The sequence below is a fragment of the Amblyomma mixtum genome, chromosome 5 (genome assembly GCF_055824585.1).
Source record: "Amblyomma mixtum isolate Tamu chromosome 5, ASM5582458v1, whole genome shotgun sequence".
In the NCBI taxonomy this organism is placed as follows: domain Eukaryota; kingdom Metazoa; phylum Arthropoda; class Arachnida; order Ixodida; family Ixodidae; genus Amblyomma; species Amblyomma mixtum.
Window position 1 is genome coordinate 28,055,042 of NC_143016.1, and position 8,809 is coordinate 28,063,850.

Here is an 8,809-nt window from a genome sequence, read left to right on the forward strand (position 1 = left end):
GATCCTACGGCTCTCCGTCGGGGTGAAGGCTTCGAGTGTGGCTGATTGCAGGCGAGAACTTAGTGGCTTTTCGGCTTCGCGTCGGGCTCAGTTCTGGATAGCCAGGGAGCCGGCCAGCCAGTGGGCCTTCTGGGCCTCCTGGAACATGAGGATGGCCACGATGATCATGCAGCCGGCGCCCGTGGCCATAATGGCGAACAGGTGCCAGCGACAGCCTCCTCCGCCCACGCGACTGCCTGCGGATCCGCGCCACGTCGCCGCATCGCCGTGGGACATCGACGGCCGTCGCTGCGTGACGCGGGACAGCAGCTCCAACAGGCGCCTGCTCATCGCGGCCGACGTCGAGGGAGCGGATGACGCCGGGGAAGTCGCAGTCTTCGTCATAACGGCGTCAGTACGGTCTTTCACGGCAATGGAACAACGTAGGCTCAGTGGACCTTTGGCTTGTTGGAGTACAGCCGAGCCGAGACGACGTAAGGAAGGATGATTATAGTGGCCCACAAGCAAAGCTGAACCAGTGCAGGCTCAGGTAAATTATTCTTGAGTACACACAGAAGGAGAACCATGTTGAGACACAAGCGTAAATATAAAAAAGGGAAGTGAAAATGTTGACATCAGTCATGTTTACCCCTTTGTACGTCGGCAGCATGGCAGCAAGAAAGGGATTAGCGGAGACAGCCTCCGAGGCCAAGAATGCTGGGCGATGTTGGGCGATGGGTAAAGAAAATACGTATTCCAAGCTCAATCCCGCGGGTCCACATATATTTTTATTTCATTATTTCTATTTACGCAATACAAATTACCACACACTCCTTGGATCTACAGCCGGGAAATAGTTATCATCATCATCAGCCTAACAACGTCCACCGCAGGGCAAAGGTCTTTCCATATATATATAAAATTAACCCAGTATGGCATCCCGAACCAATACGCATGTTAGCAATGACACAGCAGTTCAGTGCAGCGAAAAATATAATCTGCAACGCAGTTGCCGGCTTTGAGTATACATCTCCCTTCAGCCCATAAATATGTCTTGAAGGAACAAAGTCTATTCATTCACTTCACCTGCGCGGGAATTCAGCACCAGTTTTTCATACCATTCACGTTTCGTCATCTCCTGTGCCGTCTCCGCCTGCGCCGCACCACGGCATTACTCTGGGTTCGACGTGGCAAAAAAAAAATGAGAAAATGTTGAGAGATGCTGCTGATGATGGTGGTCTTCTGAGCTGTGGCGGGCCTGGTTTAGACGCCTACTTTTGCTCCAGCTTGTTCAAGACGCAAATAAAGAAATTCTAGCAATCTTACTGTTTTCGCATGATAACCGAGGGAAAGCGTGCAGGGTACGGATAAACAATTATTTGTCATTTTTTTATGAAGGGAAAAAGAAGAAACCCAGCATTGACGGTTGTAGAGGGCGCTGGTTCGGCTCTATAAATAGAGACGCTGGCGATCTCGTTAAAAGGAGTATCTGATTTCGCTTCGGCGAGCGCGGCTTCGGCCGCTTATCTGATTTTTTCAGCAGCGTCCGCTCCGGCGGACGCAGTTGTTGCTGCGACGCGCGTCTTTTCTTGCCTTTTTCTCTTTCCTCTGATCTCTTACCTCTCCTCTATCTGCACGTTGGCAGCGGTGGTGGCTTGGCTAGAGCCAGTAGCAGGCCCGTGCAATTTCCTTTTCATCCTTCTCTCAGTCACAACAACAACAACAACAACGACAAAGTAAGAGTATCTGTTCTCGCTTCGGCGAGCGCGGCTTCGGCCGCTTATCTGTTTTTTGAGCAGCGTCCGCTCCGGCGGACGCAGTTGTTGCTGCGACGCGCGTCTTTCCTTTCCTCTCTCTCTCCTTCCTCTGATCTTTTAACTCTCCTCTATCTGCACGTGGCAGCGGTGGTGGCTTGGCTCGAGCCAGTAGCAGGCCCGTGCAATTTCCTTTTCATCCTTCTCTCAGTCACAACAACAACAACAACGACAAAGTGTCTTTGGCTTCCGGTCTTGAGAGCGTTCACTGCTGCGGCTCCGTCCGCTAGCATGGGTCCAGGCTAGGCCTAGTAGCCGGCCCAACTCTGCAACCCTGCCATCTCGGCAATCTCTACATGGTGTCAGAAGTGTTTCGATTCTGATTTTTCTTTTTTTTTGAAATCTTTAGGCTATCTCAAGACCATCTCAAGACCATCTCAAGACCAAGACCATCTGCAGCGCCATGGACGCGTCGTCTTCGACTCAGACGCAACATCGATTCGCGGGTTTGTCTGGCCTAGCGCCGCCACCAGCGTTCGACTTCGATGACCCGGCCTCCTGGTCATCGTGGGTGGAGCAATTTGAAGATTTTGCTGTCGCCACGGGTGCGTCTTCAGCAACGGACGAAGTAAGGATTCGCGCACTTCTTTATTGCATGGGTGTTCAAGCGCGCCGCATCCTCTCTTCTCTTGGGCTCACCGAGCTGGAAAGCGCGTCGTATGCAGAAGTTAAACAACGTTTCACGGCTCACTTCATTCATCCTGTGAACGAAGTTCATGAAAGCTTTCGCTTCTATAAGCGTGTACAACAACCATCCGAGAGCGTGGACGCGTTCTATTCCACCCTGCGTTCGATGGTAAAGAAATGCAACTACGGCTCTTCCAGCGTCGAAGACAGGCTGGTTCGTGACCGCTTCGTTGTTGGCCTGTTCGATACTAAGCTTTCGGAACAGCTTTGCCGAACGCCGGATTTGACTCTCGAGAAGGCGCTTTTACATGCACGCTTGTATGAGGACGCGCAGAAGGAAAGCCAGGAACGAGCGCACAACGGTACTACTTTGCCTGTGCATGTGGACGCCACCGCGCGTCGCAAATCCATTCCGAGAGACGCTCGTCGAAACGCTTCGGAAAAACCCTGCAACTTCTGCGGACGCGAAGCTCATACACGTGATATCTGCCCTGCGCGGAACGCTGCATGCAGATTCTGCAAAAAGAAGGGTCATTTTGAGAGCGTCTGCGTCTCCAAGCAACGCTCATCCGCAAGACACTCGCACTCCATTTCTGTGCATCCTATCAAGAAGGAGAAGACGGAGAACGCCAAGTTCGTGTGTGTCAAGGTCAACGGACTTCCTCTTGAATTTAAAGTGGACTCTGGTGCAGAAGTGACTGTGGTTCCCGCCACTTTTCCAGGCATTCCGTCGCGGCTGGACGCGCCGGAGGGTCGCCTCATCGGGCCAGACAACCGGCAGTTGAGGGTTGCTGGTCAATTTTTAGCTACCCTCGAATGGAAAGGTCGCACTTCGCAGCAGAGAGTCTACGTCCTGCCATCGCAGTCGACGCCACTTCTGGGTTATCCAGCCATCACAGCTCTTGGAGTTGTTCATTTCGTTGATGCGCTGGCACGTTCGCAAGTAAGTCAGGCTCCTCCTTCTCATTCTCCTGGTCAGTTGCCGACGCAGGAAATTTTTGAAGGCTTAGGGACTTTTGTTGCGGAGTACACTATCCGACTAAAACCAAACGCTGTACCTTTTGCTCTGAGCGTCCCACGTAGGATTCCCCTGCCCTTCCATAACGTGGTTAAAGATGAACTTGACTCACTTGAAAGACAGGGAGTTATTAGGCGTATTGACAAGCCAACGGCATGGTGTGCAGGCTTGGTGGTAGTTCCAAAAGTTTCAGGTGGATACCGCCTCTGTGTGGATCTGACTAAACTTAACAAGAAAGTTCTCAGGGAAAGGCACGTTTTACCTACTGTTGAATGGGTGTTAGGACAACTAGGTGATGCCAAAGTTTTCTCAAAGCTGGACGCTACTGCCGGATTTCATCAAATCCGTCTTTCGGAAGATTGTCAGGAATTCACTACATTCATCACGCCTTTTGGTCGTTACTGCTACTCTCGTTTACCGTTTGGAATAACATCTGCTCCCGAATTCTTTCAAAGGAAAATGGCTAGAATCTTGGAAGGCCAATCTAATGTTGTTAATATGATTGATGACATTCTTGTTTTTGGGAAAGATAAAGAGGAACACGACCAGAAGTTATCTGAAGTTCTGGATCGTGTAAGCAAAGCAGGTGTAAAGTTTAACAAAAACAAATGTTTTGGCCAACGGCAAGTAGAATTCCTAGGCGTAGTTGTGAGTGAAAATGGTATTTCTCCGAGTCCTGACAAGCTTGAAGCTATCCGTTCTTTACCAACTCCGACAGATGTCCATAGTGTTCGCCGGTTTCTTGGTATGGTGAATCACATTGGTAGCTTCCTTCCAAATCTGTCACAGGCTACAGCACCGATTAGAGAACTTCTAAATAAGCATAGCGACTGGTACTGGGGTCCTATGCAAGAGTTAGCATTCAACAAGGTCAAGTCAATGCTCACGTCTTCACTGTGTGTAGCTAAGTATCATCCAAGCTACAACACCACTCTGTCATGTGATGCCAGCTCTTTTGGCATTGGCACAGTTCTTTTGCAAGAACAGCCCAGTGGTGAGCTACGTCCTGTAGCATTTGCGTCTCGTGCTCTGTCAGAGGCAGAAAAACGCTACAGCCAGACCGAAAAAGAGGCTCTAGCAGTGACATGGGCAATTTACCGGTTTGACCAGTTCATTCGTGGTATCTCATTTATTGTGGAAACGGATCATCAACCTCTAGTAACTCTTCTAGGGAAATCAGATCTTGACATGATGCCACCTAGGATTCAGAGGTTCCGTATCAAACTGATGCGATATCAGTTCCGAGTTGTTTATGTGCCTGGCAAGCAGCTTGCTACTGCACACACGCTGTCTCGCACTCCAGTAGCTTCACCTCCCCAACAAGTGGATATGGTCGAAAAATTCTTACAGCTGCATATTTCAGCAATCACTGAGACTCGTCTAATCAGTCCTGATGATGTTCGCAGCCATCAACAGCAGGATGGAGAATGTACCCTTTTAACTCAATACTGTACTCAGGGTTGGCCGCGTAAGGAAAGGCTTCCACAATATATGAAAAAGTATTGGGAGTATAGAGGCGATTTGTCCCTCATAGATAATATTCTCTTTAAGGACCATAGACTTGTCATCCCTGCTTCTCTCCGAAAGGTGACATTAGAACTTCTCCACGAGGGTCACCAGGGTATCAATAGAACACGTCAACGGGCGCAAGAAGCTGTTTGGTGGTTTGGAATGTCTCAACAGATCCGTGACAAGGTACTCATGTGCCGACAATGTGCTTCAACACGAATCCCTCGTCAGGAGCCACTTATGGTTACAAAAACTCCTTTGATGCCATGGGAGGAGGTTGGTATAGATTTGTTCAAGCACAGAGGTGATGATTATCTGTTGGTAGTCGACTATTACTCGAGATATCCAGATGTCATTCACCTGAAGAATACAACTTTTTTTGATGTTATAAATGCCATCAAAAGCATCTTTGCTCGATTCGGCATACCCAAGCTAGTAAGAAGCGACAATGGACCTCAGTTCTCTTCAAAGCTCTTTTCCTCCTTTGCGGGTCAGTATGGTTTCGAACATAGAACGTCAAGCCCTAATTACCCGCAATCGAATGGTGAAGTTGAGCGAATGGTTCGCACCATCAAAGACATCTTCACCAAGTCTTCAGATCCATTTCTCGGATTGTTGGCCTATCGTAATACTCCGGGTGTCACTGGTTACAGCCCAGCGCAGCTATTGTTAGGGAGAAGATTGAGAACAAGGTTGCCAATGGCTAAGTGCCAGTTGAGACTCAAATGGCCGTCATCTACGACTTTCCACTCCAGGGATCGGCAGGCTCGCCAGCTTCAGAAGAAGCATTACGACAAAAGGCATGCAGCCAGTCGTCAGAGAGATCTCGAAGCTGGGGATCGTGTTTGGGTCCGAGATGTAAAAACTCCTGCGGTGGTACTTAGTCCAGCAGCCCGACCACGCTGCTATGTGGTGGAGAATCCGACTAAGATTCTAGTCCGCAACAGGATTCATTCGATGCCTTTTGTCAATGACATTTCTGTTCCGCACTCGACAGAGCTTGTGTGGAATGAGAACGGGCACGCGACCTTGCCTACTCAAACTCAAGCAGCATCAGAGGAGTCCTCGGGCACAAGCACTGAACCTCAGTGTTCAAGCACGCTGTCGTCTCCGACAAGTGCACTTGACAGCAGCCCTGTTTCTACACCACCTCGAGGGTTGCACGGTCCCTCACCTCATCGTGAGATGCTTCAGTCTTCGCCAGAAGAAGTCCTGGACGCTCTCCCCTCTTCGTCACCACCTGGGCGCACTACAAGATCCGGCCGACGTGTGAGGACACCTCGCAGACTGAACCTGTGAACCTGTGTGACTGAACGTCGCAGACTGTGTGACAGTGAGCTGTGTCGTGTGCGTGATGGGGGTCAATGTGTTGGGAAGGGGAGATGTAGAGGGCGCTGGTTCGGCTCTATAAATAGAGACGCTGGCGACAATAAAGTGTCTTTGGCTTCCGGTCTTGAGAGCGTTCACTGCTGCGGCTCCGTCCGCTAGCATGGGTCCAGGCTAGGCCTAGTAGCCGGCCCAACTCTGCAACCCTGCCATCTCGGCAATCTCTACAACGGTGATTACCTTTCCGGAAAAGATCCTCCTGCGTAGAGGGCGCGCAGAAAAAGAGGAAAAGCATTGTTTACAGGACCAGGTTTGCTGTCCATGGTTTAAACTTTCGCATTTTATAAGGGGCGCAACGTACAAGGGAGACCGTAAGTAGAAAAACACTTCTGAAAATTGAAGCACCGATCGCACAACCTAATCTGGAAAAGAAAAATGGAAGACGTTAGAGAAAGGAAAGGCTAACAACAACAATCCAACAGAGGCCAACAACAACAACGATGCGCAGTCTTATATGAGACCGAGATAAATTTGCAGACAGCGAGGTACAGAGCCATGCAAGAAAATCTCTGGTTACCGATTCTGATGACTGAAAGGTCAGAGGATACAAGAATAAGGTTAAGCTTTCTTTTCTATTTCGGAAGCATCTTCTGCAGGAATGTCCCATTCTAGAGTGTAATGACGTTTATCAGGGAAGCGAAAGTTCATACTCCGGGTTTGCTCTTCCTTCCAAGCCCTCGGAAAACTGCGTACGTGCATAACTCGATGGAGATGAAAACACACCAAAGCACGCCAGCCGTAACGGGGCTGTTGATCTGCATCTGTCTGATAACTTTTTTCGTGTTAATTACAGTAGCAAACGTAGCCTTCGTTTCGTGTGTGCCCACGCTGATTGTCTCGCCTAAAAAAAGTTCAAACCACAGTAGGAATGAATGAATGAATGAATGAATGAATGAATGAATGAATGAATGAATGAATGAATGAATGAATGAATGAATGAATGAATGAATGAATGAATGAATGAATCTAGGCCGTTTGTTCGAGAAATCACAAAATAAAAGCCGTGAAAAAATCTCGTTCATGCGATTGCTGAACTTGGCTGCCTAGTTTTTGATTGAAACCATAAGGGGCAGTGATTGCAGGCATGATAGCTGGCAGCTAAAAGTCCAATGCACATAATGTACAGGTAAGCCTCTAATTTCTTTATCTCCAGGGTCAGTCTTCCACGCACACGTCAATGAATATAGGAAAACTTCAGTAAAACGGCGAGTTGAGCGAGTTGGTACATCTTGAGAAAAAAACAGCGCAGGAACAGGGACACAAGAAAAGAAGACGACGGGACAGGCGCTTCTATAGGAAAACTCTGTAATAGAGGGCAGCAGATTTTGTTTCTTTGTTTTTTGAGCGTGTATAAACCGCCGGCGTCCTACTCTGCGTGTCGGAAATAGATTTCAAAACTAGAAAAGCTTCGCGATAAGACAGAACTGAAATTTAAAAAAAAATGCTTTACAAAACCATGGTTGTGCAATTTCGCAGCAAAAGAATTCTAGCGGTAGTGCAAGAGCATCAAACTTCTGCAGAAGTAGTGAATGTTGCCGAGATCGAACAATAAATGTTCAAAAGTTGGCGCTGCTGCAGAGACGTTGCGATGAACGCAGCGTGTGTTGGCTTCTAGATATTCAAGCGTTTTCTACATGCTCAGGAATGTCTACAAAACGTTTCATGCTCAGTGTAAATCCTGCCAGGGTTTGTCGCGCTGCAGCAGGGCCTTCATTTTAGCCTGATAATGAATTGTTTCGTCTACATGGGGCGTGTTTTACACTAAAATATGTCTCAATGTTTTAATTTAACCCGACTTTATTGCTGCACGCATTGATATCTTGTCTTAAATGGCACAGAAAGGCTGTTCGTAAGTACGGCGCGAAGTGATGGAAAAAGCAAGGGGTAGGTGGGGGGGGGGGGAATTAATCAGGCCAAGATTCAGTTCATAACAGCTCTGTGGCAAAATGCGACCAACACAATTTTTTTCGGTATGTAACATTTTTTTTTATTTAGAAACCAGCGAAGACGGCGAGCGCGCCAGAAACTAATGTTCACTGTCTTTGTACCAATCGATGTCAAAAGCATTGAAAGGGTTATGCTCCTTTAATCTTCAGATCTGTCCTCTGCACTGATTTTCGAAAGACAACGCGCATCCAAGTTACGCATGTTACCTTTAAAATGGAGGACGGCTGTTTTCATTTCTATTTTACCTAAATGCACGTCAAGTTAGGGCGTACTGTCTTTGCACTGCGGCTTCTGGGCGATGTCAGGAACAGCTCCTCTCGGCTATGTACACCCGCCCCATTCTGTTAATTTCGAGCCGCGAAGTCCGTCAGTCGTACTGGGCACTGCATCCAGATAGCTGCAAAAGAGAGCATTCCACCCGATTCATCGGCTCCGCGTCGTCGTTCCGAACGTCTCATGTTGCAACTCCGGCGCAATCTGCCATTTCCCTAGCATTGAAGTCGCTGCTGGAATGAATATATGCCTGTTG

General features: G+C 48.5%; 1 long non-coding RNA gene across 2 annotated transcripts; it reads left to right on the forward strand.

Annotated features, from left to right (window-relative positions):
- The first annotated feature begins 1,472 nt into the window (after positions 1-1,472).
- On the forward strand, positions 1,473-6,399 carry LOC149341609 (uncharacterized). 2 transcript variants are annotated; one of them, XR_016282948.1, is made up of 2 exons: positions 1,473-2,361; positions 2,934-6,399. It is a non-coding gene; the product is annotated as an uncharacterized LOC149341609 (long non-coding RNA). The 2 variants fall into 2 exon arrangements; XR_016282947.1 differs by having other exon boundaries at positions 3,143-6,399.
- The last annotated feature ends 2,410 nt before the right edge of the window (positions 6,400-8,809 follow it).